At 41.2% G+C, this 27,958-nt stretch overlaps 1 pseudogene; it reads right to left on the bottom strand.

Moving 5' to 3' along the window:
* Positions 1–3,272: 3,272 nt before the first annotated feature.
* On the bottom strand, positions 3,273–27,387 carry LOC142433411 (T-complex protein 1 subunit gamma-like; annotated as a pseudogene).
* Positions 27,388–27,958: the final 571 nt, after the last annotated feature.

The following is a 27,958-nucleotide window of genomic DNA, read 5'->3' as shown; positions in this document are numbered from 1 at the left end:
GAAGAGTGAGTGGAGCACATCCTAGCCCACCAAGCCTTGACAACAAGATTCCTGCTCAGAGCAGACAATCCACAAAGAAGACCATATGGCTGGCCGCACTATGTGACACGACATCCCTCACTGACCCATATCCCTACAGAGGACAACACTGGAGACACAGTGTGGGAATTGCACCCGATCTGATCCCAACACACCGAGGCAAAACACTAAGGATGTGGAACAGAACAGCAAGGGGAACAGAGCAATGAAGTCCCAAGGCAATACCAAAAGTAGACTTTGGGACCAGGGCTTGGCGCCCCTTCAGACTTGACTGATAAACATTGTATGAGCCCCCAACAAAATGATTTAAAAGAAGACAAAGAAACAGACCCCCAACAACATTCAAAAACCAGGAAAGGAATTTCTGACTTGAAGTCAGTAAGAGACACTTGCATTCCGAACATGTTCAGGTTCCGTCTATGGTCAGCTGTACAAGTTTAAAGGTCAATTCAGCATAATCAGGATTACAGGGGTCTCTGCCTGATCGTCAGGTTCTTCGAGACTCTCGCCTATTGCTATAGCAAGTCTGCTAGTGGTTCACTCTGACTCAGATGAGTTTTGAGCTCCCACCATCCCCCATTGTCCTCCACAATTTGTATGTTCATAAATTTTGCTCCGATGCGTCTCTCCTCACCATATTCGGAATTTGTAATTGTCATCTCTGGATCACACAAGCTGATGTGCTTCTTCTGTGTGGTCTTAGTTGACTCCTTGCTTAGATCGCTGCTTGTTTAAATTCAAGCCTTTAAGACTCCAGACAGTATTCTGATTGATAGCCAGGCACCATCTGGTTTCTTCACCAAACCTTTTTGTAGCATGCTTATCTTCAGTGATCATTTCATGAATGTGAGTATGTAGCAGGGCCATGATATAAGAATTAATTGTTCTTAAATTGGAGCTAGGATTTAGTGTGAGCCCCAAACCCATTCCTGGATCTATGCCTTTTTTTGCTGTAACTTTGGAACCAATACATATGTCATATCCTTCCATAGTTCAGTCATGTCAAACCTAAATGTGCAATTTCTTCCATAATCATACATATCTCTCAAAACATATTTTTCCTTTCTGGACTTCTTGACATCATCTCCCTCTTATCTCTCTCATCCGTCTATATCCCCCTTCCTCCAAACCCCCATTATAGTTTCTTTTCCCATAGGCTCAACATCCCTGTGTTTCATTTAACAAACAATAAGGTAACAAATACAGCTTCAATTTGCAATTGGGACTCATTGCAATTGGGTCTCATACTCTTGAAGATACACCCTGATATAAAGAGCAGAAGCAGAATATAACAGAATGGCCGTCACAGGACTGCCTTAGTAATACGTATCTTAATACAGCATACAGGTCGTTGATGTACCAAGACTTTGTTTGTTCATCAACCAACCGTCCACCACTCATGGTATAGCTGTCTTCTTCTACCTCAGACACCGTGTCCTTTCCTGCTTAAATCCTCAGGTTACAAGTGTACCTGGGGTAAATTCCAGTTCACCCAATGGAGTTCCCAGTTGGGGTCTCACCAATGCAGCCTCTGGAGCATGATGTGCACCCCAAATATCCTGGACTCAGCATCCCAGTGTTCTGCAGCATCCCACCTGGGTTCCTGAGATTCACACAGACACTCTAAGTCAATCCTGCCCTCCTGCTGCACACCACTAAAGATCCTCCCTACCTGATGATCCCAAGGGCATTCTCAGACTCTCCTGCCACCACCTGGTGATTAACCCTCTCTCCTTTCCCTCCCCTCCCAACAGACATATACCTATGCTTCCCCTGACTTGACCATTCCCTCTCCCTTCTCCTGCCACTGCCTCTGTCATCAGAAAACCTCATCACTATGACAGGGATGCCTCCCTCTCCAAGGGACCTTACCCCAGATCCACGTGGCTACTATTCATCAGACAGCATCCCACCATTCTCCCTTGGCCATTTGATCTCAGCTGTTGTGAGGTACCCTACAGCCAAGTGACCTACACTATACTTACCTAGAGAAGATGATGTGTGGTTCATTGGCACTGCTTTTTACCAGGTTGTCTGGTCTCCTACCAGAAGACAGGATGGCATGAAAGCTGGAGCTCGTGACCATTCTGCTGCTTGTTTCTTCTGCAGTAGACTGATTATAGTATTTGTTCTTTTTGTGCTTGACTAACTTCACTCAGCATTAATATCTTCCAGATCCCTTCACATATTCAGGTGTTTCATGGTTTCATCTTTGTTTTTTAGGGATCCATAGTATTCCACTGTGTGTGTGTACCAGAGGGTTTTCTGTTTTCACTTTCAATCCACTCTTGTATTGATGGGAATTTAGGCTATTTCCAGCTTCTTGCTATTGTGAACTATGCTGCGATGAACATGGGGGAGCAAATGTCTGCTCACGATCTGTTTCTTATTTCTTTTGGGTATGTGCTCAGTAATGGTATTGCTGGATCATATGGTAGTTCAATTTCCATCTGTTTTAGGTATTGCCATAGCTGTCAATAGTGGCTGTCCATAATTACAAATCCACCAGCAGTGGATAAGAGTTTCTATCTCAGCACACCCTCTACAACATTTGTTGTTCTCATTTTTTTAAATTGGGCTACAGTAATGGGTGTTAGGTGGTATCTCAGTTGTTTTGATTTGCATTTCCTAGATGACTAATAACCTGGAGCATTTCCTCATATGTTTATTAGCCATTCCAGTTTCTTCCTTTGTGAATCATCTGTTCAGGTGTTTTACCCACCTTCTCAGACGGCTATTAGTTTTTTTTGTTGTAAACTTTTAAAATTCTGAAGATTTTAGTAATTAGTTCTTTGTATGTTATGTCATTACTAAGTATCTTTTCTCAATCTGTGGGCACTCTTTTTACATTTTTTCTACTCTTTATGGGAGTAGAAAGCCCCATATTTCACCTGAGGAGTGGCTGGTAGTTCTAGTAACCATTATGTTACCAGGGCTCCTGGAATGATCCAGTGGGTTGCAAAAACAGATACCTACACTTTATTCTGGATTATGGGCCACAATGAAGGATTTTCCCCCCAAAAAATGACTTAGATTCAATCTTTGGAAACAAACTAAATGGAAGGCTTACAATAGAAAATGACTTGTTAGTGCCTTTTACAAACTAAGCTGGGACTGAAATGGGGCTTCCCCTCAACCTTCCAACTAAAGATGTCCACAGAGACCCTGGCACTCTGGCTCAGGGATGGAGGACAATCTGTAGGCTCTATGTGTTAAGTCTGCTGACCCAATGCTCAGTCATGGCCAGCAACAGGAGCCCCTCCTTGTCTGTTCTGGTCATCACCCTTCTTCTAGTGGCCTGAGACGATATCATCAATATGCAGCAACAAGACTGCTATCTCCACTGCTGTCTTATATGAGGTGGAACCCCCCAAAGCTGGAATTTATTTTTCAAAGTCATATATTTAAATATTTTTACAAAACAACATGATCACTTTCAAACTAATTTCCATACACTTAATACATTTGTTAATTCTGCGATTTCATTCTTGGAAACATTTTTCAAACTCATCTGTTTGGATGGCTGACAACACCTCCCTCAGTTTTTTACTCACTTCTTCGATGTCGTCAAATTGCTGTCCTTTCATGTCCCTCTTCATTCTCAGAAACAAAAAGAAGTTGCACTGGAGTGAGGTCATGTTGAAAAAGGTGCATGGAGCAAGAGAGGCATGCCAGTTTTTGCCCAAAACCAGGACACGGAGATGGCTGCATGAGCAGATGCATGGTTTTAGTAGCAAAATCAGTCCCCTGTCTGCCACAAATCAGGCCCTATTTGTTACGCAATCTTTTCAGACTCTCCAAATAGAAAGCTTGATTAACAGTCTGACCTGGTGGAATGAACTCCAAATGCACCAAGTCGATATTTTTGTCCCTTCGGAAAGTTGATGGACATCCAGAAAAAAGGTTTGTCATCAATCAATATTTCACCTTTTTTGAAACAAGAGAACCACCTGTACACTTGAGTTTTTCCCATAGTGCTCTCCTTGTAAGCTGTGCTCACCATCGCAACAGTTTCTATGGCATTTTTCCGGAGCAGGAAACACAATTTCATAGCTGCACTTCTTTCTCTTAAATCGGCCATTATAAAAAATGAAGTTCAAGCAAAACTTCTTTCACGGAAAAATTCACTGTGACCAGAGAGAACCTTCCTAGGAAACGCCACTGGGTGCACTAACTCAGAGTTAGTTGCTCCATGCTCACTTAGCAGGAAGAATGTGTACTAAGAAGCTCCTCTCTGCCCAGCGCAATTCCGATTTCTTTTGGGTACCCTTTGTATGTTTGTAGCTTCACAGTCAGTGGCTCCCAGGTGCCCAGCTCTTCCGTGCCCACCAAAGTACCTATTTCTCTATTCACACCTCAGTCTTACAGTTCTCCTAGGTGTGGTTGACTCCAAGGGAGGTGAACAGATGGGTGGTGCTGGCCTCACAGTTCTGGAGGATCCAAGGGTTGATCTCTGAGGCCTGGGCAACAGCTCTGTAAGGCCGTCGCTCCACACCAATGATGGCCTAGGACTTGTTCTGTCAGTGCATGTGCCATAGCCATCACAGAGCCACCACCACCATCCTTTTTCCTGGTACAAGTTAAAGGTCCAAGAGGATGTTGCAACACATTTGCACAGCATCCTGGAGGTTACGTTCTACTTACCAAAAAAATCTCTTTGCTGGCTCCCTGGAGGAGAATGGTGCAGGCCTTGGGGTCTTTGCACTCCGTGATGAATGTAAAGTACTCATTTCCAATTTTTTTTCGAGGAGGCCTGCTCCTGCCCCAACATCATCTTCTCTCAGTTCCTCTAGTCTGCTTGCTATCTGGGCTCCACAAGCTCTAGTGATGCAGTTATTGTCTGTCTTCTGGACTCTGCAAATGGCTGTAATATTGACCTGCATGAAGTAGTGTTGACTGAACCTGAGATTCCCTTTTCCATAATGATCACATTGGGTTTCATTTGGATAGTGTCATCACAACTTTGCTGGATGTATGTTTCTTCCATTTGGAGGATTCAGGAAAAGTTTTCCTGTCGCATGATCTCAATATCAGTGTGACTTTCTCTTTTCTTATATTCCAGAGAGGGATATAGCAGCATGATGTGGGGTTCTTGGTATAGCGCAAAATTTAAGGATGTGTCACAGCCTTGTTAATCATGACTCGACATAAGACACAGGAATCCTCAATGATGCCCCAAGGTATCTGCGATAGTTTATTGTGCCAGCCTGGCTGATAAACACAAGTAGGATTAACTGAAGGGCAGCGGGATAAGTGGCTCGGTGAGCCTCACCTTGCTTGCTCTGTGCCTCAGTTTAAAGGGGTACACTACCTGTGGGATGCCTAGCCTGTGGAATGTGTCACTGTAAGTTGAGGTCCCTTTAAGCCCACATGATTGGAATGTTCATCTCTGGAGGTGGGGACCGACAGTTGATGACAGCTGGGGACCTGCCTTGCTGTTTGCTGCCTAGAGATATATAGCCCAGCTCTCTACAGAAGGGGACTGGCAACTGGCGGCTCTCAAGCCTTAAAGAACTGCTAGTGTCTCACTGGTTTATAATTTAACTGTTAATTTCTTGTATTATCTATCTGTATATAATTTAACGGTTCATTTCTTGTATTATATATCTATATTTATAAATATATTTATATATAATTACTAGCAATCTGGTTTGTCTCTCTAGAGAACCCTGTCCAACACAGTATTTTTTCCACTCTAGCATATTTCTTGACATCAATCTCATTCTGGCCATTCTCCTCAAATTATACAGTTTTGACAGCATTGAGGGCAATGTTGAAAGTCAAAGTGGCCCACTGACTGATTTATTTGATAGTAATGGAGCTGTTGATTATGTTCAGCATCATGTTACGGCTCTTGATGCTGACAGGGGTACTGATTTTTTCCTATAAGGGTGCTGAGTGTATCATCCAAGGCCTTGCGGTAAGCACTGATCACCAGTGTCAGGTGCATCTGATGCTCTAGGAAGTTCTCAGCCACAGACAGCATCTCCACTGCAAGAATGATTCCTAATGGTCATCCCATCTCCAGCCTCTTCATCCTGGGTTCATCTAATTTCAATCATAGATTTGGCTGCTGCATTCTGGACTTGATTCCCTCAAAGAATGGCATTGCAATCATTGGTCATCACAATGTCTTCCATTGGGTCCAAAAACATCTTCATCATGGACATAGGTCCCAAACAGGTTTGGACCTAAGTCCCATGCAGGATGATATCTGCAATAGTCATGACAACATTGAATTCTGGGTTAAAATTTCCTTCCAGATTCACATTTTGTGTTCAGGCTGAGCTGGGAGAACCATAAGAACCTTCTGGCAGGAATTTTTCATTGTCAATGGGGTGCTGAGCAATTGTTTTTCTGAAAAGGGAACAGTAGGCCAGATAAGTTTGGGAACCTATAGCTCTAGAGGTGTTAGGGTGAAGGAGAATATAATGTTCAACTAGAGGATGATAAGAAGAAAAAAAAGAGCGGTGGGACAGAGCAAGCTATTGGGAAGTTTGATAAGTTGTTCTAATTATTGAATATAAAATTTATTGTCTGAAACATAGGCCCCCTCCTAATCACAATTTTTAAGTTATAGTTTCAAAAATTCTATGGAGGGTTGCTATGAGTCAGCATTAGCTCATTGACAATGGTTGTGTGTGTGTATGTGTGTGTTAGCAAGTAACTAGGTGATGCCTTCAAATGTTATTGATATAAACTCCTTTCCATGTGCAAATGAATCCTTTCTTCTTAAGGAAATACTGCTGTTGCTGTTATTATCATTATTAGTTTGCGTTCCAATTGGTCTGACTCATGGTGACCCTGCTTACAACAGAATGAAGCATTGCTTGGTACTGCTCTATCTTCACAACTGTTGGTATGCTTGCATCTATTATTGTGGATGTTCTGTGTTTTGAGTGTCTTCCACCCCTAGGGGTTCATCTTCTGGCACTGTATTATATATATATATATATATATATATATTTCTTATTAGATTATATTTTGTTGGAATTCCTAGGGTCTTCATTGACTAATTTTTGAGGTAGATAACCAGGCCTTTCTTCCTAGTCTGTATTAGTCTGTAAATTTCACTGAAACCTTTTCACCATGGGTAACCTTGCTGGTATTTAAATACCAATGGCAAATCTTTCAACATCATTGTAACTTGCAAACCACCACAGTCTAACCAACTAACAAATAACCAAAACCAAACCCAATACATTGCCATTGAGTTGACTCCGACTCATAGTGACCCAATAAAACTCTCAGTGCCATTGAGTCGATACTGACTTATAGTGACCCTGTAGGGTAGAGTAGAACTGCCTCTTTGAGTTTCCAAGACTGTAACTCTCTAAGGAAGTGGAATGCCTATTTTTATCTGGAGGAGCAGCTGGTCATTTTAAAATGCTGACTTTGTGGGTAGCAGTCTAACTCATTATACACTATGCTACCAATGACTCTATGAAAAAAAAAATTCTCTGCCAGTATTCATTTGCTACTGTGAGCTTCCATGACTGTAACTCTTTTTCTTTCTTTCTTTTTATTTTAAAGGCTTGAAGTTAAACAAGCAGCCACCTAGTAGAAAGCAACACGCCCACATGGAAGAAGCACACCAGCCTGTGTGATCATGAGATATAGACAGGATCAGGTAACTGGCACCAGAAGACGCAAAACAAAACAAAACAAAATATTTTTGAGAACGAGGGGGGTCAGATCAGAGACCTAAAACCCATCTGTAGACAATAGGACATCCCCTCACAGAAATGTCATAAGGAAGGGGTGAGTCAACCAGGGCACAGTATAGCACTGATGAAACACACAATATTCCCTGGTTCTTTGAGGTTTCCTTACACCTCACTGTCATGACCCAGTCCTACCTTTCAGTTCTGGCTAGATCAGAGCATGTACACTGGTACAGAATCCAGGTCAGATAAACCCTAAGACAGGTTCTCAACCTGTGGATCGCTACCCCTTTGGAGGTTGATCGTCCCTTTCACAGGGGTCACCTGATTCATAACAGTAACAAAATTACAGTTATGAAGTAGCAACAAAAATAATTTTATGTTGGGGGTCACCACAACATGAGGAACTGTACTAAAGGGTCGTAGAATTAGGAAGGTTGAGAACCACTGCTAAGGAATAGTGATACCAGGAGGGTAGGGGGAAGGTGGGGAAAGGAGGGGAGGAAAGGGGGAACATTCACATATCCTACTGGGAGGGGAGGGGAATAACAGAAATGTGAGTGAAGGGAGATAGTAGTCGGTGTAAAATATGAAAATAATAATAATTTATAATTTATCAAGGAGTCATGAGGAGGAGAGGGAGGGAAAAAAGAGGAGCTGATACCAAGGACTTAAATTGAAAGTAAATGTTTAGAAAATGATCATGGCAACATATGTACAAATATGCTTGATGCAAATGATGTATGGAATTTTATAAGAGCTATAAGAGCCCCTCAATAAAATGATTTAAAAAACAAACTCATATCTGCTCTGTAAACCTACACCTAATTCACAATAACAAATATTTTTAAGATAAGCTTATGGCTAACATCAAAATGCACTAAAGTGTGATCATGTAAAATTTTCATGTTGGTTGTTTATAAATGATAGAATTTAAAATATACCTTACACGATTAAGGACAATGGCATGAATTTTTATCCTCTGCAATAAATTGATGAACAGATTGTTATCAGAGCTGTATGAGTACCCAATAAAATGATTTATATATTAAAAAGAACATTTTCTTTCTCCCCCTCCATAAATAAATTGCCTTTAAAATGAGTTTTGTAATCACATTCAGTTCTAGTGCTCCCTCCTGCTCCCACCTTCATTGTTTACTCCTGAGATCCCCTCACCCTCCCTATGTCTTCCCACCTATGACATCCCCTACAAACCCTTGCATCAGTTATCTCTATGCATCCACTCCTGTGCTTCATAAACTAGTAAACACAACAAGAAGGGTAAAGAACAAAAACAAAATAGCATGGTAAGGATAAAACAATAGTAATATAAAGATAAAAATACTAACAATGAGTAAGAAAAAAACCACTATCAATATTTAAAAAGTCAGGGAAGAAATTTTTGTCATGGAACAATTAAGAGATCCTTGCACCGAGAACAAATTCAGGTTGGATCTAGAGCAGTGGTTCTCAAACTTCCTAATGCCATGACCTTTTAATACAGTTCCTCATGTTGTGGTGACCCTCCAACCATAAAATTATTTTCGTTGCTACTTCATAACTATAATTTTGCTACTGTTATGAATTGGGCGACACCTGTGAAAGGGTTGTTCGACCCCTCAAAGGGGTTGCGACCCACAAGCTGAAAACCGCTGGTCTAAAGGGAGGTCAACTGACCCAGTATCAAGCTTGATCCAGCATAATCAGGATTGCAATGATCTATGTTTGATAGTAAAATTGTTCCAGACCTTTGCCTGTGCCTACGGGGGATCTGCCAGTGGTTTAATGACTAGATACTCTGCAGATGGGTTTTGGGCTCCCACTGTCCTCCACAGCCTTCCACAAATTGGGTGCTCACAATTTTAGCTCTGATGCTTTTCCCTTCATATTTGAATTTTGTTATTGTCATCTTTGCATTACACATGCTCGTGTGCTTCTTCCATGTGGACTTAGTTGACTCCTCGCTTAAATGGCTGCTTATTTGAATCCAAGCCTTTAAGGCCCCAGACACTATTCTGATTGATAGTCAGGCACCATCTGTTCTCTACACTACACTTTGCTATAGCACCCATATCTTCAGTGATCACTTCATGAAGGTGAGTATTGAATACAACCATGTTATCAGAACCAACTGTTCTTGGAATGGGGCTAAAGTTAAGTAGGAGCACAGAATCCATCTGCTTGTCCATGAACTGAGGTTTTCTTTGGCGGTTGTCTTATGACAAAAATCAAGCCCCCACAGGACCAACTACATCAGCACCAGAAACAAACCAACCAGCAAACAAACAAAAAAACAAAGGAAAAAAAGAAAAGGTAAAGGTAGGAAAACAAAAACCCATAGAAAGAAAAAAGTACAACATTATCAATCATCCCTCCTGGGGTACAATTGATGACATCAATTTTCCCAGTGACACAGCACTCCCCCAATAGATCAAAACCTGTCATGTCACTGTGTGGAGGTACCAAGATCCTAAATATATGGTGATTCTGGGTTCCTTTCCATTGGACACGCCGCAAGCTGGGGGGTCCCCCCAAGGTCCAATGACCGCCACTTCCACAGTCCCAGTTCAGCCACTCTCTGTTCCCTCTCCCCTCAGAATACCCCAGTCCTCAGTTCAAGGGTGCAGGCAACTTTAGAGGCAGGGCGCAGTTCATTCAGCTGGGCCTCTATGTCAAGTCCTGGTATAGCCCCTGCATTCTGACATGCTGCCTGCACAGTCAGCATTCGAAGTCATCATGCTGTTTAGTCCATGGCATACTTCACTGAGGGTTGAGTAGAAACGTAGTCATAGAGTTTACCCAGAACATAAAATCTGCTTCATTGTCCCCCTAGGTTCCATACAATCATTGTTTAGCACCCCTTCCCGATGTGAGGTTACTTCCCCCAATCACACACCACACTCACTAACAGAACTATCAGTGTCTCCTCCAAAATGTAGATGGTCCCCTCCCCTGCTCTTAGCTTCATTTTCCAGCAAGGATCTCCTTCATGATTGTCCCAGCCTTATCTCAGTGTTCTAGTGATGTCAAAATGGATGGTTGTCTCCTATTTACCCACTCTTGAGGGAGTGACTCCAGACAATGTGAGGCCTTCTTCTTAAAGTTGGTTTTTGTGAAGTGTGCAAAAAGGAGGTGATATATGGTTCATAGCCTCTCCCCTTTTGTTCAGGAATTGATTGCTAAGATTTGTTTAATTGGTGTTTCATCTTAAAGTAGTAGACTCATACAATACTTGTCCTTTTGTGATTGACTTACTTCACTCAGCATAATGGTTTCCAGGTCCTTCCATGTTACATGGTGTTTCGTGCTTTCATCACTTTTTTTTAGGGATGCACAGTATTGTTTTGTGTGTGCGTACAATAGTATCTTTATCCATTCTTCCACTGTAGGCAATTGGGCTGCTTCCAGTTTCTTGTTATGAACTGTGCTGCTATGAACATGGGAGAACATATATCCACTTGTGTTGTGTCTCTTATTTCTTTAGGGTATATGCCTGATAGTGACATTGCTGGATCATATGGGATTTCAATTCCCAGTTGCTTTAAGTATTGCCATATAATTTTCCACAGTGATTGTATGTATTCAAAAGTCCACCAACAGTGTATAAGAGGTCCAATCTTTCCACAACCTCTCCAGCATTTGTTGTTTTCTGTGTGCTTTTTTTTTTAATTGGGCTAACATTTTGGGAGTAAAGTGGTATCTCATTATGGTTTTAATTTGCATCTCCCTGATGGCTAGTTATCATGAACATTTTTTCATGTGTTTGTTAGCCATTTGTATTTCATTTTTGGTGAACTGTTTGTTCATATCGTTTTCTCATTTCTAAATTGGGTCTCTTCTTTTCTAATTTAGCTGCTGTAAAATTCTGTATAGTTTTATAATTTCCCCTTTAACTAATGTGTCATTGGTAAAAGACAATATTCTTTTTAAAAATTTTCATTGTTTTTTGAGGGGCTCTTTCAACTCTTATTACAAGCTATACATCAATTGTATCTTACATATTCATATATATATTCCATCGTTCTTTTCTAGACATTTACTTTCCATTGAGCCCTTGGGATCAGTTCTTATTTTTTTCCCTCCCTTCCCCCTGCCCCATAACCCTCATGTCCCCTTGATAGATTATAGGTTGCTAATTATTTTCAAATATAACACCCTTCCCCTCTGGTTTCTGTTGTTCTTTCCCGTGGCTGGGGGTGTGTGGTTATGTGCCATTCATAGCGATCAGTGCCCCCTCCCTCCCCACTTCGTCTTTTTCCTGCTGAGCCACTGGTGGTTTTAAACTACTGCCCTTATGGTTAGCAGCCCAATGCGTAACCACTAGGCCACTAGGGCTACATTAATGATCCTCTAGGGCAGGGTAAAACTCTCTGGGGTTTCCATGGCTGGAAAATCTTTGTAGGATCAGTAAGCCTCATCTTTCTTCTGCACAACGGTTGGTGGGATTGAATTACTGACCTTGCAGTTAGCCTAATTCATAACCCACTGTGCTACTAGGGCTCTTTAATTGTCATTTGAGTGGTGAGAAAATTTAAACCCAAATATATCTAAAGCATTTTACCTCTGTAATTTTCTTCAATCAAAGAAATCTCACTTAGGCTCCTGATGGTGGCCCAAACTCCTAGTTCTGTCATTGTAGACTGGTCTGTCTTCCACTTTTGGTCTGTTTGGTTTGGCCTTGGGAAGAAGTAATCAGGAAGGGTAGAGGTCTACCTATTGCTGAGATGACACTGAGGGTTTCCCAGTCTTCCCCATCCTGAGATGTGTCCAGTGATGTCGTAGTTATCTAGCGCTACTATGGAAGAATTACCAAAAGTGGATATCTTTCACAAACATACATTTATGTTCTCATAGTTTAGGAGGCTACAAGTCTGAATTAGAGTGCCAGATCTAGGGAAAGGCTTCCCCTCTCTGCTGGCTCTGGTGGAAGGCACTTGCCTTTTCAGCTTCTGCTTCCCATTCCTTGAAGATCTCCAGGTGCCTTGGCATCTGTTTGAACCTCTAGTCTCTCCTTTGCTCACTTGTTCAATCTCTTTTATATCTTAAAAGACATTAACTTCAAACACATCCTACATTAACCTTCTCCATCAACTTACAAAAGAAAGCTCATTCCTAAATGGGATGATAACCACAGGCATAGAGATTAGTTTTTACAAAACATATTTTCAGAGGACATAATTCAATCTATAACAGATGGCAAGAACCCCAAACTGGCACAAAACTCCACAAGTACAAGAGAGATCATTACGTTCTTATCCATGATTTCTATCTTAGTTAAATAGTGTTGTCATAACTACAAATGGATGCCTTTGAAGAACAGATATTTATTTTCTCACAATCTGGAAGCTAAAATCCAAATCAAGGTCTCAGTCATGTTGATTTTGTCTGTGATCTCTGAGTTTGTTACTTCTGTTGGCAATCCTTGACATTTCTTGGTGTTCCTTCACATCTTCCCTACCCCACCCCACCCCAACCCCATCCCAACTCCTCAATGACTGTATTGTATCTATTCTGTGCTTTGTGTAACTCAGAAGTGATTATGCTAACTTCAGTCAGAAACATGAGTAGTGATCCCAAATCAAATTGACCTGGTTTTCTGGTCCAGTTATAAACACCTCTCTGGCAAATGTGCCACCTAAAAACATCCCACCAACTTTCTCACATTTATGTGTGGGGAAGTTTTGGAAATTCTGATGCCAGATATATTCCAAGTTCCAGTTGGAGTGAGAGTCGCAACTGGAAAATAATGAGTTTTCTTGTTCTAAAACACCTCATACCTCAGGTTGATGACTCAAATCTGTGCATGCAGCATGGTCCACTGATAACATCCCACCTGAACCTCTCACATGGAAATGCGTGGGTGCATTACAGTTCATACATTTCAATAGTTTTATCATCTTACAAAGAGTTGTGTAATCATCACCACAATCAATTTTAGGACAGTTCTTACTTCTTGTACACCGTTTTGTCAGTCCCCATTTCCAATCAACCTTTTTTGTCATGCCCCTCATTCAAAAAATAAGGAGAAAAAAACAACAAAAAACCCCTAAACAACCCGTCACTGCCATCAAGTCAATTCTAACTCACGGTGATCCTATAGGATAGGGTAGAGATTTCCCCTGTGGGTTTCTGAGACTGTAATTCTTTATGGGAATAGAAAGCCTCATCTTTTCCCTTTGGAGAGGCTGGTGGTTTCGAGCTGCTGATTTTGGGATTAACAACACAACACATAACCCACAATGCTACCAGGTCTCTTTGCCTTCCCTATTCCCTTAGGAAACTATTAATTCAGTTACTGTCTGTAGATTTTCCTATCCTGTATTTCATATACAGGAAAACATACCAAATCAAAAGAAACAAAATAAAAACAAAACACATTACACCAATGACAGAGTAAAACAGAGAAAAACCTCAATCTAAATGAAGGCAGAAAATACTTGGGGATGACTACTGTTATTACTGAGAGTTCGTTCCAGTTAAGAGAACAATCATTTCTTTGCACAGAGTCATTTTCTGACCCTTTCTCCTGGCTGGCAGACTCTTAGTTCTAGTCAGAACCAGCTGGTTTCCCTTGACTCTTCTTTAGTCAATTAGATCTCAATTTCTGGCGTGGTGCTGGCTTTTCAGGAAACTACGGTGATCTTCATGGCACTTTACTCTGGGGACCTCAAATTAAACCACAAGTCTGTGACATCTTCCAAAAAGCATTTCCCACCAGAGAATTAGCAGGATATTTCCCATTAATGCTTTTATTTTTTTGACTACCTGGGTTTGGGTGGTGATCCATGTAAGAGTGTATGTGTAGACTCACAAGCTAGGACTTCAACATTTAAAGAACACTAACTTGAGCTTGCCACCTGCAGCCAGGGGCCGCAGCAGAAACAGCTATGCTCTGTACATTTGCCACTTTGTTTTCTTCAAAATGTATCTGTTGAATTCTTGAATTGTGCAGAACAGTATTATAATGTGAAAAGTGTATCTACTTACACTTTCAAATAGCAGGATACATGCTAAATCACCTAGAATGAAGTCATCATGTATATTCATACTGCATAGCCTTTGGACGGCCTTCCCACTCCCTCAGGTTTTGCTTACAAGACCATTTTGGGGGCCGGGGGCGGGGAGGATGATAACGTATGCACTTTTAACTCTACATTGAATGTTGTTCTTTCCATTAAATCAGCAATATGGGAAAGGAGGCGCAGCGGTTCCAGTGTAAATGTTTGCTCAAGGATGTTCTTAAAAGGTGTGCATGCTTTCCTATGTCTTGAATTTGCCGACCTTATGGTGGCATTATGCAGTTTAAAAGACCAAACTATGACAGCAATTTAAGATTATTCATGAACATATTGATCTTTAATGATGTAAAACTAAAGAATTTTGCTCTGAAGTTTAAAACACTAATCACAGCTGTGACTTGCAACCCACCTGTGACTCAGGATGAGTCTTACATTTTGAATAGGCTTTTTATTTTGTTTTGAAGTGTCCCACGTTGAACTTTCTTGCTTACAAATATGTTGTTTTTTGAGGAAAAAAGTTTACTTTTCCATCATTTAAAAAACAAATTAAAAATCCAAAAAGTGGGGGGTGAGATAAATGTCCTAAATAAAAGAACATGGTTTTCAGGAGAACTCATACTTCAGTTAAGCAAAAAATCAGGGGGCCAGTCCCAATCCCAACTATGTGGACAGTCTCCCTTCCCTCCAGAAGAATTTACCTTAGAGGACAGCACTGAAGCTGCAGCTCAGGGTGAGGGACATATCTGATCAGAGCACATGGGAGCAAGGGAAGGGGGAGGGAGAGAGGATAATATCCCATCTCAAAGCAGCCAATGCACAAAGAGGACCATATGGCCAGCTTCACCATGAGACACGACATCCCTCACTAACTGACAGTCCTACAGGGGACAACACTGGAGACACAGTGTGTGAATTCCGCCTTATCTGACCCCACCACACCGAGGCAAAACACTAAGGGCATATAACAGAACAGCAAGGGGAACAGAGCAAGGAAGTCCTGAGGCAATACCAAAAATAGACTTTGGGGCCAGGGTGTGGAACCCCATCAGAATCCAGTGTAAAACACTCTGAAAGGTCAACAAACAGACCTTGAACTATTTACAGGCTTTTTCCATTTTTATCATTGGTTTTTTGTTGTTTTGGGGTTGTTGTTTTTTTGTTGCTTTGTTTTGCTCTGTCTTGTTTTTGTGCATATTATTATATCTGCAGGTCTATCTAGATAAGATAGCCTGGATAAACAATTTGGAGGAGAAAACAATAGGACCAATGGTTCTAGGGGGACATGGGAGAGGGGGAGGTGGGAGAAAGGAAGTGGTGTTAACAAACCCAGCAACAAGGGAACAACAAGTGAGCCAAAATCAGTGGGGAGGAGGGTGTAAGAGGAAGGGCTTGATCAAAGGCAATGTAACCTAGAGGAATTGCTGAAACCCAAATGAAGTCTGACCATGATAGTGTGACAAGAGGAAAGTAAAAGGAAATAGAAGAAATAACTAGGAGGCAAAGGACATTTATAAAGGCCTAAATAAAGGCATATGCATATGTAAATATATTTATATATGATGATAGGGAAATAGAGCTATGTGCATATATTTATAGCTTTAGTATTATGGTAGCGGATGGACATTGGGTCTCCATTCAAGTACTCCCTCAATGCAAGAACACTTTGTTCTATTAAACTGGCATTCCATGATATTCACATTCCTGACACGATCGTTGAATACAAATGTGGTAAAGAAAGCTGATGGGCCTGGCTATCAAAAGATATAGCATCTGGGATCTTAAAGGCTCAAAGGTAAAAAAGAGGCCATCTAGCTGAGAAGCAACAAGCCCACATGGAAGAAGTACACCAGCCTGTGTAATTATGAGATGTCAAAGGGATCAGGTAGCAGGCATCAAAGAGCAAAAAAATCATATCATTGTGAATAATGCGGAGTACAGATTGGGGACCCAAAGCCCATCTATAGGCAACTGGACATCCACTTACAGAAGGTCAATGGGAAGGAGACATGCCAGTCAGGGTGCAGTGTAGCAATGAAGAATCATACAACTTTCTTAAATGCTTCCTCCCACCCCCTCTCACTATCATTATCCCTATTCTACCTTACAATTCCGGCTAGACCAGAGGATGTACACTGGTACAAATAGGAACTGGAAACACAGGGAATCCAGGACAAATGATCTCTTCAGGACCAGTGTTGAGAGTGGCTATACTGGGAGGGTGGAGGGAAGGTGAGATAGAAAGGGGAAACCAAATACTAGGATCTACATATAACCTCCTCCCTGGGGGATGGACAACAGAAAGGTGGGTGAAGGGATACATCAGACAGTGTAAGACATGACAAAATAATAATAATGTATAAATTATCATAGGTTCATGAAGGATGGGGAGCGGGGAGGGAGGGGCAAATGAGAAGCTGATACCAAGGGCTCAAATAGAAAACAAATGTTTTGAGAATGATGATGGCAGCAAATGTACAAATGTGCTTGACACAATGGAGGTAAGTATGGATTGTGATAAGAGTTGTATGAGCCCCCAATAAAATGATTTTAAAAAATCAGAAAACTTATGACGACCACCACCACCAACAACAAATAAAACACTTTGTAGTTTCTTATAGACACAAAGCAAAAAGAAAACATTAGCACTACAATATGTATTACTCTGTTAAAATTTTTTCTTGGCTAGAAAAAGAAGTGTTTAAAGCTAGAATTTGCCACTCTGCTTTTAGATGCTGTGTTTTAATTAGTGAGTGATGATGGTTTTCAGATAATCACTATATAGAAGCTTTTGTAATTCCATCAAATGACCCTCTATGTTTCTGCTCTCTTGAGACTGTAATTTTTAACTGTTACATGTTCCAGCTGAAATCGGTAACTATAGACCAAGTTATTGGTCTATACATAGTTGTTTGTTGTATAAAATTTTTTAAATGTTGGAGAAAAGCTAACAATTTGCACCATATAAATTTTTTCTCCACTTTTCCTTTGGCCTACAAATGATATTATAATGCTTGCTTAGTCAAAGAAGAAAGCTTAAAAAAGAGTAAACATTTTAATAGTGCAGAATTTGCCATCATTTCATAGCCATAACTAATTCCTTGTGTCCTAAGAGACAAAAGAAGTCAGTGGTTTTTACTTTTATTTTTTTAATTTTAAATCACTTTATTGGGGGCTCAAACAACTCTTATCACAATCCATACATCAAATGAATCAAGCATGTTTTACATATGTTGCCTTCATTCTTTTCTAGTTATTTACTTTTTATTGAGCCCTTGGTCTCAGCTCTTTTTATTTGCCCCCTCCATCCTCTCACACTCATAACCCCCAGATAGATTGTACATGATTATCATTTTCATCTCTTACACCGACCGCTGTCTCCTTTTCCTGCATATTTTCTGTTGTTCTTCCCTCTGTAGAGGGGTTTTAGTTATGTGTCAATCATTGTGATTGATTCCCCCTTTCTCCATTCCTCTCCCCCTCTTCCCCTTCCCCTTCTTGTATCACTATTCCCAGTCCTATTCCTGGAAGGTCAGTGGTTTTAAATGTTTGCAAACAGAATGTGATTAGAAAATGCAATTTGATTGTGTCTGAATTATAAAACTTCTTCAGATATAATAAACCATGACTTTTGGGCTGCTCAATATATTTTTTAAATGTGATTAGGCTTAGAACAAGGACAATAGCATAATCCCTCCAATAAACAATGAACAGAAATAATAAGGAACAAAGCAGAAATGAATGATATGGAAAACAAAACAAACAAACAAAAAAGATGGAAAAAATCAACCAGACAAGAATCTGGTTCATTGAAAGGATTAACAAAATAGATCACTGGCAAACTTAGAGGGAAAAAAAAAAGAGAAAGGTTGTAAATATCCAGAATAAGAGATGAAGATGGTGACATTACAACAGATCCAAATGAAATAAAAATAGTAATAACACTACTACAAAAAATTGTGGGTGCTCACCTTCCCAATATGATCACTGAAGACAAACGTGTGCATAAGCAAAAGTGGTGAAGAAAACTGATGGCGCCCGGCTATCAAAAGATATAGCGTCTTGGGGCTTAAAGACTTCAAGATAAACAAGCAGCCATCTAACTTAGAAGCAACAACACCCACAAAGAAGAAGCACACCAGCCTGTGTGACCACGAGTTGTGAAAGGGATCAGGTATCAAGCATCAAAGAACAAAAAAATCATATCATTGTAAATGAGGGTGAGTGTAGAATGGAGACTCAAAGCCCATCGGTAGGCAACTGGACGCCCCCTTACTGAAGGGTTGTGGGGAGGAGATGATCCAGTCAGGGTGCAGGGTAGCAATAATGAATCATATAACTTTCCTCTAGTTCTTAAATGTTTCCCCCCACCTCCACCCCACTATCATGATCCCAATTTTACCTTATAAATCTGGCTAGACCAGAGGATGCACGTTGGTAAAGATAGCAACTGGAAACACAAGGAATCCAGGACAGATGACCCCTTCATGACCAGTGGTGAGAGTGGTGATGCCTGGAGGGTGGAGGGAATGTGGGGTGGAAAGGGGGAACCGATGACAAGAACCTACATATAGCCTCCTCCCTGGGGGATGGACAACAGAGAAGTGGGGGGCGGGGGAGACTTCGGACAGTGTAAAATATGACAAAATAATAATAATTTATTAATTATGACAGTTCATGAGGGAGGGGGGAGTGGGGTGGGACAGGGAAAAAATGGGGAGCTGATATTAAGGGCTCAGGTAGAAGGCAAATATTTTGAGAATGATGGTGGCAACAAATGTACAAATGTGCCTGACACAATGGATGTATGTATGGATTGTGATAAGAATTGTACGAGCCCAATAAAATGATTTTTAAAAATTGTACTCAAACAAATTCAACAATCTAGAAGAAATGGGTAGATACCTAGAAACACACCACTCAAATTAATGCAGACAGATATTGGAAAACTTAACAGACCCATAACAAAAGAAGAAATAGAGCAGGTCATTAGGAAACTACTAACCAAGAAAAACCCAGGGCCAGATGGTTTCACAGGGGAATTTATGAAATGTTCAAGGAAGATCTGACACCAATACTACACAAACTCTTCTAGAACATAGGAAAAGACAACAAAGTCTGAAACTCATTCTACGAAGCCAGCATAACACTGATACACAAACCAGGCAAAGACCCCACAAAGATGGAAAATTAAAGGCCAGTCTCCCTCATAAACATAGTTGCTAAAATTCTCAAAAAAAAATCCTGGCCAATAGAATACAACAACATATAAAAAAAATTCACCATGACGATGTGGGATTCATTCAGGTATGCAGGGATGTATCAGTATTAAAAAAAACAAACAATGGCTATCAAAAGACATAGTGACTGGGGTCTTAAAGGCTTGAAGATAAACAAGCGGCCATCTAGCTCAGAAGCAACAAAGCCTACATGGAAGAACACACCAGCCTGGGTGATCGAGTGGTCCCAAAGGGATCAGTTATCAGGCATCAAAGAACAAAAAATCATCATATCATTGGCTGCACACCTCCATGATAGGATCACTGAAGACAAATGGGTGCATAAGCAAATGTGGCGAAGAAAGCGGATGGTGCCCGGCTATCAAAAGAGATAGTGTCTGGGGTCCTAAAGGCTTGAAGGTGAACAAGCAGCCATCTAGCTCAGAAGCAAAAAAGCCCACATGGAAGAAGCACACCAGCCAGTGCGATCACGAGGTGCCCAAGGGACCAGGTATAAGGCATCATGCAAAAAAAAAAAAGAACATATGTGTGTATATATATACCATAGTGAATGAAGGGGGAAGTGCAGAGTGGAGACCCAAGGCCCAAGTGTCGGCCACTGGAGAACCCCTCATAGAGGGGTTTAGGAGAGGAGATGGGTCAGTCAGGGTGCGAGGTAGTACCGATGAAGAACACAGCTACCCCCCAGATCCTGGATGCTTTCTCCTCCCAACTACCATGATCCGAATTCTACCTTGCAGGGCTGGATAGGGCAGAGGTTGTACACTGGTACATATGAGGGCTAGAGGCACAGGGAATCCAGGGTGGATGATACCTTCAGGACCAAGGGTGTGAGGGGCGATGCTGGGAGAGTGGAGGGTGAGTGGGTTGGAAAGGGAACTGATTACAAGGATCCACATGTGACCTCCTCCCTGGGAGAGGGACAGCAGAGAAGGGGGGGAAGGGAGACTCCGGATAGGGCAAGATATGACAAAATAACGATGTATAAATTACCAAGGGCACATGAGGGAGGGGGGAGCGGGGAGGGAGGGGAAAAAAGAGGACCTGATGCAAAGGACTTAAGTGGAGAGCAAATGCTTTGAGAATGATTGGGGCAGGGAATGTATGGATGTGCTTTATACAATTGATGTATGTATATGTATGGATTGTGATAAGATTTGTATGAGTCTCTAATAAAATGTAAAAAAAGAAAAGGAAAAAAAAAGAAAATGATTAGGGCAAATAATGTACAGATGTGCTTTATACAATTGATGTATGTGTATGTATGGATTGTGATAAGAGTTGTATGAGCCCCTAATAAGACGTTTTAAAAAAAACAAACAATGTAACCCACCACATAAATACGACAAATAAGAACCACATGACCATATCAACGATGCATAAAAGGCTTTTGACAATATTGAACGCCCATTTCTGTTCAAAACACTGAACAAAATAGAAATAGCAGGAAGATTCCTCAACATAATAAAAGCCATATATGAGAAACTAATAGCCTACATGATACTCAATGAAAATTGAACGTATAATGATGGAGGAAATGGACATATTCTTAAAATTATGTATTGAGCATCAAGCAAATGTTCACAGCAGCACAATTATTGGTTGGAACACAATTTACTATGTACAACATTATCAAATGAAAAAGAAAGCTGATGTTCAATTTTATTGGGACGTATTTACCAAGAAAGTTAAAAAGACATCTCAAAATCGAGAATTCCCTGAAAATTTCCTTTTTTAAAAAATTTTGTTTTTCCTTTTTCAGTCCTTAGAAAATCATTAAAAGTCCTTCTTCTCAATACTAAAACTAATACTTTTTTAATAACTAATGGGATAGTGGCTGCAATCATGGGCTCCAACATGACAATAGTGGTAATAATGGCACAGGATCAGGCAGTGTTTCGTTCTTTTGTACGTAGGGACACTATGAGTTAGAAACAACTTGTTGGGAACTGAAAGCAACAAAATATTTTTCAAAATTTGTTGCAAATTATAAAACCACAGATCCCTGACTAAGCTGGTATTCCAAGTGCTGTGAGTTGACCCAACAGCCTTCTATTTCCACGTGCTCACCTCACTCTGAGTACATATTGGGTGGACATAAATTTGTGTTCAATAATGAACAAATGAACCTCATTAGTTTTCCAACAAATATTTGCTGAGGTCTACAAGTGATGACACAGTTCTTGATGTTCAATGCCTTCAAAGTTAACAATTGGATTACTTGTTAAGGAAGCTTCTTTTACCAATAGGTTAACTTCTTTCCCCCCCAAGAAGTTGGCTATCATCTGTTTCTCTATAATAGGGTGACTTTTTTTCCTATCAGTTTCTTTGAGGATTTTCTTTTTATCATTGGATTTAAGCAATTGCATTATTACACGAGTAAGGAAGACTAAAGAAGAATTGGTGGATTTGAATTATGTTATTGGTGAAGAATGTTGAATATGCTATGGACTGCCAGCTAAACAATTAAATCGGTCTTGGAAGAAGTACAGCCAAAATGTTCTTTAGAAGTGAGGATGGAGAAATTGATATCATATACTTTAGACATGTGGCCATGAGGTACCAATACCTGGAGAAGGACATCATCCTTGATAAGGTAGAGGAAATCTGTCAATAAGCTAGACAACAATGGACTCACACACGTAGCAATGATTGTGAGAATGGCACAGGTGTGGCAGTTTTTCCTTTTGCTGAACATAGGGTTGCTATTAATAAGAAAAGACTTGATGGCATCTAACAACAACATAGTGTAGTTTCCACATGTTTCTTTGGCTTGAGACTTCTTTTGAGCTTCTTGGATCTGTGGTTTTATAATTTGTAACAAATTTGGAATTTTTTCAGCCATGATTTCTCCAACTGTTTTTCCTGTCCTCCCTCCACTTTTCCTAGGATTGCAATTGCATCTATATTATGCACATGAAATTGTTTCACAGCTCACTGATACTGTTTGCCTATTTCAGTCTTTTCTTTCTCCATGTACTTAATTTTGCAGTCACATGCTCGACCATTGAGCTATACCCCTATTTAAAATTTTTAATAGTCCTATTACCTTTTCTTTCACAATAACTAATCTACTGTGAATCCTTTACACAATATTTTTCATCTCAAGAAGTCCAATTTGGGCCTTCTTATCTTCCATGTTTCTCCTTACCATGTTGCTGTTGTTGTTATTGTTAGGTGCTATCCTGTTGCTTCCTCTTTATAGGAACCAACCCTATGTGCAAACGTATTGCATTGGTCTGCTACATCCTCACAACTGTTCCTGTTTGAGCCCATTGTTGCAGCCATGTGTCAATCCATCTCATTGAAGAGCTTCCTCTTTTTTACTGACAATCTACTTTATCAAGCATGGGGCTCAACTTGTCCTTCTTAACTGATAAAGACGGATTATTTCTACACCTGTAAAGAGTTACAGTCTCAGAAATTCATAGGAGCATTTCTACCCTGTTCTATAGGGTCACTGTGAATTGGCATCAACTTGATGGCATTATATCCAATGTATGTAACACAACATTTTACTTTGAAGGAGCATTCCGACTGTATTTAATCCTAGACAGATTTATTCTTCTGTCGGCCTATATTCAATAGTCTTCACCAACACCATGATTCAAATATATCATTTATCCTCCAGTCTTCCTTATTAGCTGCCCAGCTTTGCCATGCAGATAAAGAAATTGAAAATACTATGGTTTAGGTTAGACACACCTTAGCCCTCAAAGTGACTTCACAGTACTACTCATGGCTGTAATAGTTAACTGTAAACTTTGAGGCTCACCTGGGTCTCATCTTGTTGACTGAAGGAGAATAAATGCTAGTAGGATTATGAAACTACTGTTGCCCCTTCCCTGTTCTCCAATCTTGTGGGATGCTGAAGTCTACAAATGGTTCCAGTAAAGGATTTTATAACTTAAGACCAGAGGATTCAGATAAAATACGCTGGAAGAATGCTTTCTTAGAATAACTTGACGCCAAATTACAAGCGCTATTTGTAATTTTTTATTATTAAATAAGTATTAAAATAAGTCAATTTTGCTGTTCCATGAGTAGAAACATCAACAACAACACCTAAGTGACAATAAAAACCAGCAGGTAAGAAGGGAATGTTTCTTACATTCATGATTAGCTATAATGATCACTTCCCTTTCTGTCTATAGTGGCACTGTTGCTGAGTTATGGACTAAGCTATCTCAAACAGAAGAACACATATGTCAATAAAAGGTCTGATAAATAAAATTGAAATAAGCCTGTACTTGGATGTGGAGCTGACTTGTTTGATTTTCTAGTTCCTGAAGTTTTAAAAAGTCACATTTGATGTTTATTCAACAAATATTAGACTGTCTAAGAGGGAATGCTCAGGAGGTTTCACACCTGCTAATATCTGAGCAATGTAAAAATTTCAAGATATTTTTCTAAATTGATTTCTCGGAGGTAAAGGAAGAGAGGCAGGCTATAATTGAGGAAGGGTACCGCCTGTTGCTTTCTGTAAAGATGGATGTATGTATATGGCGGTAGTGGAAGTAAGGCAATACAGGGGAGCAGCAATCATGGGAACACGGGGAGTCAGGTACTGAAAAGACGTGGAACAACTTTGTAACTTTTGAAGCTGCCTGCCCCTTAGTGGTTATTTGACTAGTCTTTCTCTGTTTCCCAACAAAACCAAAAAACCAAACCCACTGTCCTCAAGTTAATTCAGACTCAGATATCTTATAGGACAGGGTAGAACTGCCTCATTGGATTTCCAAGACTGGCTGTAAATCTTTATAGAAGCAGACTGTCATGTTTTAATCAGAGGAGTGGTTGGTGAGTTTCAACAGCCATCATTTCAGTTAGCAGCCAAGAGCTTTAACCATTATTTCACCATGGCTTTTTATCTGTAAATTAAAACAAACCAACTGCCATGGATTCTGACTCATAGTGACCCTTTTATGGTTTCCAAGATTGTAAATCTTTATGGAAGTAGACAGCCTCCTCATACTCCTACAGAATCACTGATGAGTTTGAATTACCAAACTTGTGATTAGCAGACAACATCAAATCCATAGCCATTGAGTGGATTTTGACTCAAAGTGATCCTATAGGACAGAGTATAACTGACCCTGTGAACTGACAGCCCCATTTTTCTTCTTTGGGGCAGCTGGATTGGAGCTGGTTTTGTGGTTAGCAATCCACCAGGCTCCTTTGTTTTCCTACTTAAAACAAAACGAAACACAAACCTTTTAAACTCACTGTCACCTAGGTGATTCCAACTCATGTGTTTCCTGCAGAGCTGGTGGGTTCTCCCTCAGACTTTGTTAGCAGCTCTGTACATAGCCCACTAGGCAGCCATGATTCCTTTTGTTTTCCTACAAAACTAAAACCAAACTCATTGCCATTGAGTTAACGCTGACTTATAGTGACCCCCTGTGAGTTTTCAAGACGGCAAATGTTCACATGAATAGAAAGTCTAATCTTTATCCAGTGGAGATTTTGAGCTACTGACCATCAGATCACAGCCCAACGAGTAACCACTACACCACCAGGACTCAGCAGTCAGCAATTCAACAGGGGAAAGAGATTATCTTCAGGGGCAACGAGGAAGGAAAGCATGGGAGACTATCCATACTACAGCTAATTAGGAATGCAAAGACCCTTTAGACAGAGTCCTGGTGGAATGGTGAATGTGTTGGCCTGCTAACCACAAGGTCAGCAATTCAAACCCAACAGCCAGTTCACAGAAGAAAGATGAGGCTTTCAGTTCCCATGAAGATACAGTCTTGGAAACACACAGGGCCATTTATACTCTGTCCTATGAGCCAGAATTGATATAATGGCAGTGAGTGAGTGAGTGATTCTTCACAATTAGTGGTGGTGCTGCTTAGAGAAACCACACCTTGCTTTACCAAATTTTGCAATGGAGGAAGATCTCCACAGATGGAGTAACTAGTCCTCATATCCCTGACCCTTGTTCCCTCATAAGGTCCTTCCATTTTTAAAATTGGACGATGGGAGTGTGAATTTTTTAAGGGTATGCTTTTTTAATGTTTAGACAACAATGACATTAATAAGTGACCTTTAATTAGAACAGTGTAGAAGCAAGAGATAGTACTACAATTCCCACCATTCTATTTCATAGACTTTGGAAATCTCAGAGTTAAATTTATTAATAATGTTGAAAACGGCAGAGGTTCTGAGTCCTCCAGCAAGCAAAGAAAAAAAAAAGGAGAGGATATGTGTGTGTGTGTGTGTGTGTATGTGTGTGTGTGTGTGCGCGTGTGTGTAGGCAAGAGGTTGGAAAGTTTAGTGATTGGACTCTGAGGCTGGGCAGCAGAAAATATTAATTTAGTGTTTTTCACCCAGTTTATTAAGGCACAGTGCTAAGATGCAGAAGGAAATCCCACCTATTAGTAGCTTTCATTAAGGGACTAAGACAACAAATACAGCCTGAAGAGAGAGGGTGGTGGAAAATGAATAGGTTCTGGAGTGAGGCCCATCTGTGTTGAAGTTCTGGCTTCTTCACACAACTTAGGCGAACTTGAGCAAATAATTTTCCCTTCCTGAGTTTCAATTTTCTCCAGTGTGGAACTGGGAACAGTTGATGTGAGAATGACAGGGAAAAAATGTATTGTACTTGACACCGAAGCAGTTATTAAATAAAACTGCAGTGCTGAGTAATGTATAAGGAAAGTTCAAAAGAGACAGTAACTAATCAGTATCATCAGAAGTATCTTCAGAATTATTCAGGCAGGTGGACATTGAGGGATTGAGAGGCAAGCCTCACAGGGAGATGGCCTTTCCGCACGCGCAGAGCCTTGGAGGTAGAGCTGTGGCAAGTAAGAGGGGCCAGGTTTCCAAAAGGGTTGCTATGGCACTGAAGGACCAGGGGAGATTAACTGAATCCTTAAAACATTACTCCCTCCCCAACCACCACCTTTTGGGCAGAGATCATTGTTTCCAGTAAAATGGTGTTAGTTTCTACTCTGTTACAGTGGGTTACTACGCGTAGTAATGGACTCAATGGCACCACCAACACCCCTCCTGGCAGGAGGTCAAAATAGTGCTGGAGGTGGGAATGGGCCTTGGGGCAAAAACTACAACTCCCAGGGTACACTTTACCCCAAGAGGCGCAGGGCACGTGCCCAGGCCTAGCAGTTACATGCTGTTACAATTCCGTTTCACCGCTTTTCTTTGCATCCCTCCTCTCGTTGTTGCCCATCGTCGCGTGCGCACTGCGGTCTTGGGGCTGAGAGCACATGCTGCGGTAGTTGCGAGGGCAAAGTAACCCGGAGACCTGTATTTGTAAATCGGTGCTTCGACTTCTAATCGCGAACAGGTATGGGTCTCGCGATAATAGCCGGGAGTTAGGAGTGGCTGGCGGAAAGGGGCCGGCGGGTACCATATTCCTGCTGATTTGCCGCGTTTAGAGGCTTGCAGGGAACTGAGAGTGGGCATCGGATGGCTGTGCAGTAGTGTGTACGTGGGCTTTATTGGAGGAGGGAAGAGTAAAGCAGTCGATGGGAAGAGCGAGAGCTCCTGCACTCACGGGGTGTTACCCGTGGCTCCTCGCTGAGATTTTTGTTTGGTCGGGGTAGAAGGCTTTCTCCCGGACGCCCATCCCGCTCTCCTGCTGCGTTGATGATGGCGCGGAAGGCGTGTACTCCCGTTGGCTAGCCAAATGGTGCCTCTCTGAGACGAGGGGGTCTTCGGAGTTTGGGGCTGCTCCGTAGGCTTTCTTCGCCCCTCCCCCTTCTCTCCCCTCGCTTACCTTCCCCGCCCCCCTCTGCCTGTCTTCTATCCGTCCGAATCCCTGGGCTGGAGTACGCGTGCGCCTTCTCAGCTCTCGGTGAGCGCGAGCTCTGGGCTCGTACCCCGCTCCTTTAACCCTGTGCTCTTTATACCTACCAGCAGTGGTGGGCTCGCGTGTAGTTGTTCACGCTCGTACGGGCACACGACACGGGGACATTGAGGAGTAAGAAGCATCTGAGGAAACGATAAAGGAAGAGGTGGCGCGTGTGCATGCATG

Source organism: Tenrec ecaudatus, chromosome X (genome assembly GCF_050624435.1).
Source record: "Tenrec ecaudatus isolate mTenEca1 chromosome X, mTenEca1.hap1, whole genome shotgun sequence".
Taxonomy (NCBI): Eukaryota; Metazoa; Chordata; class Mammalia; order Afrosoricida; family Tenrecidae; genus Tenrec; species Tenrec ecaudatus.
Note: the sequence above shows the minus strand (reverse complement) of the source record. Positions and strands in the feature narration are given on the sequence as shown.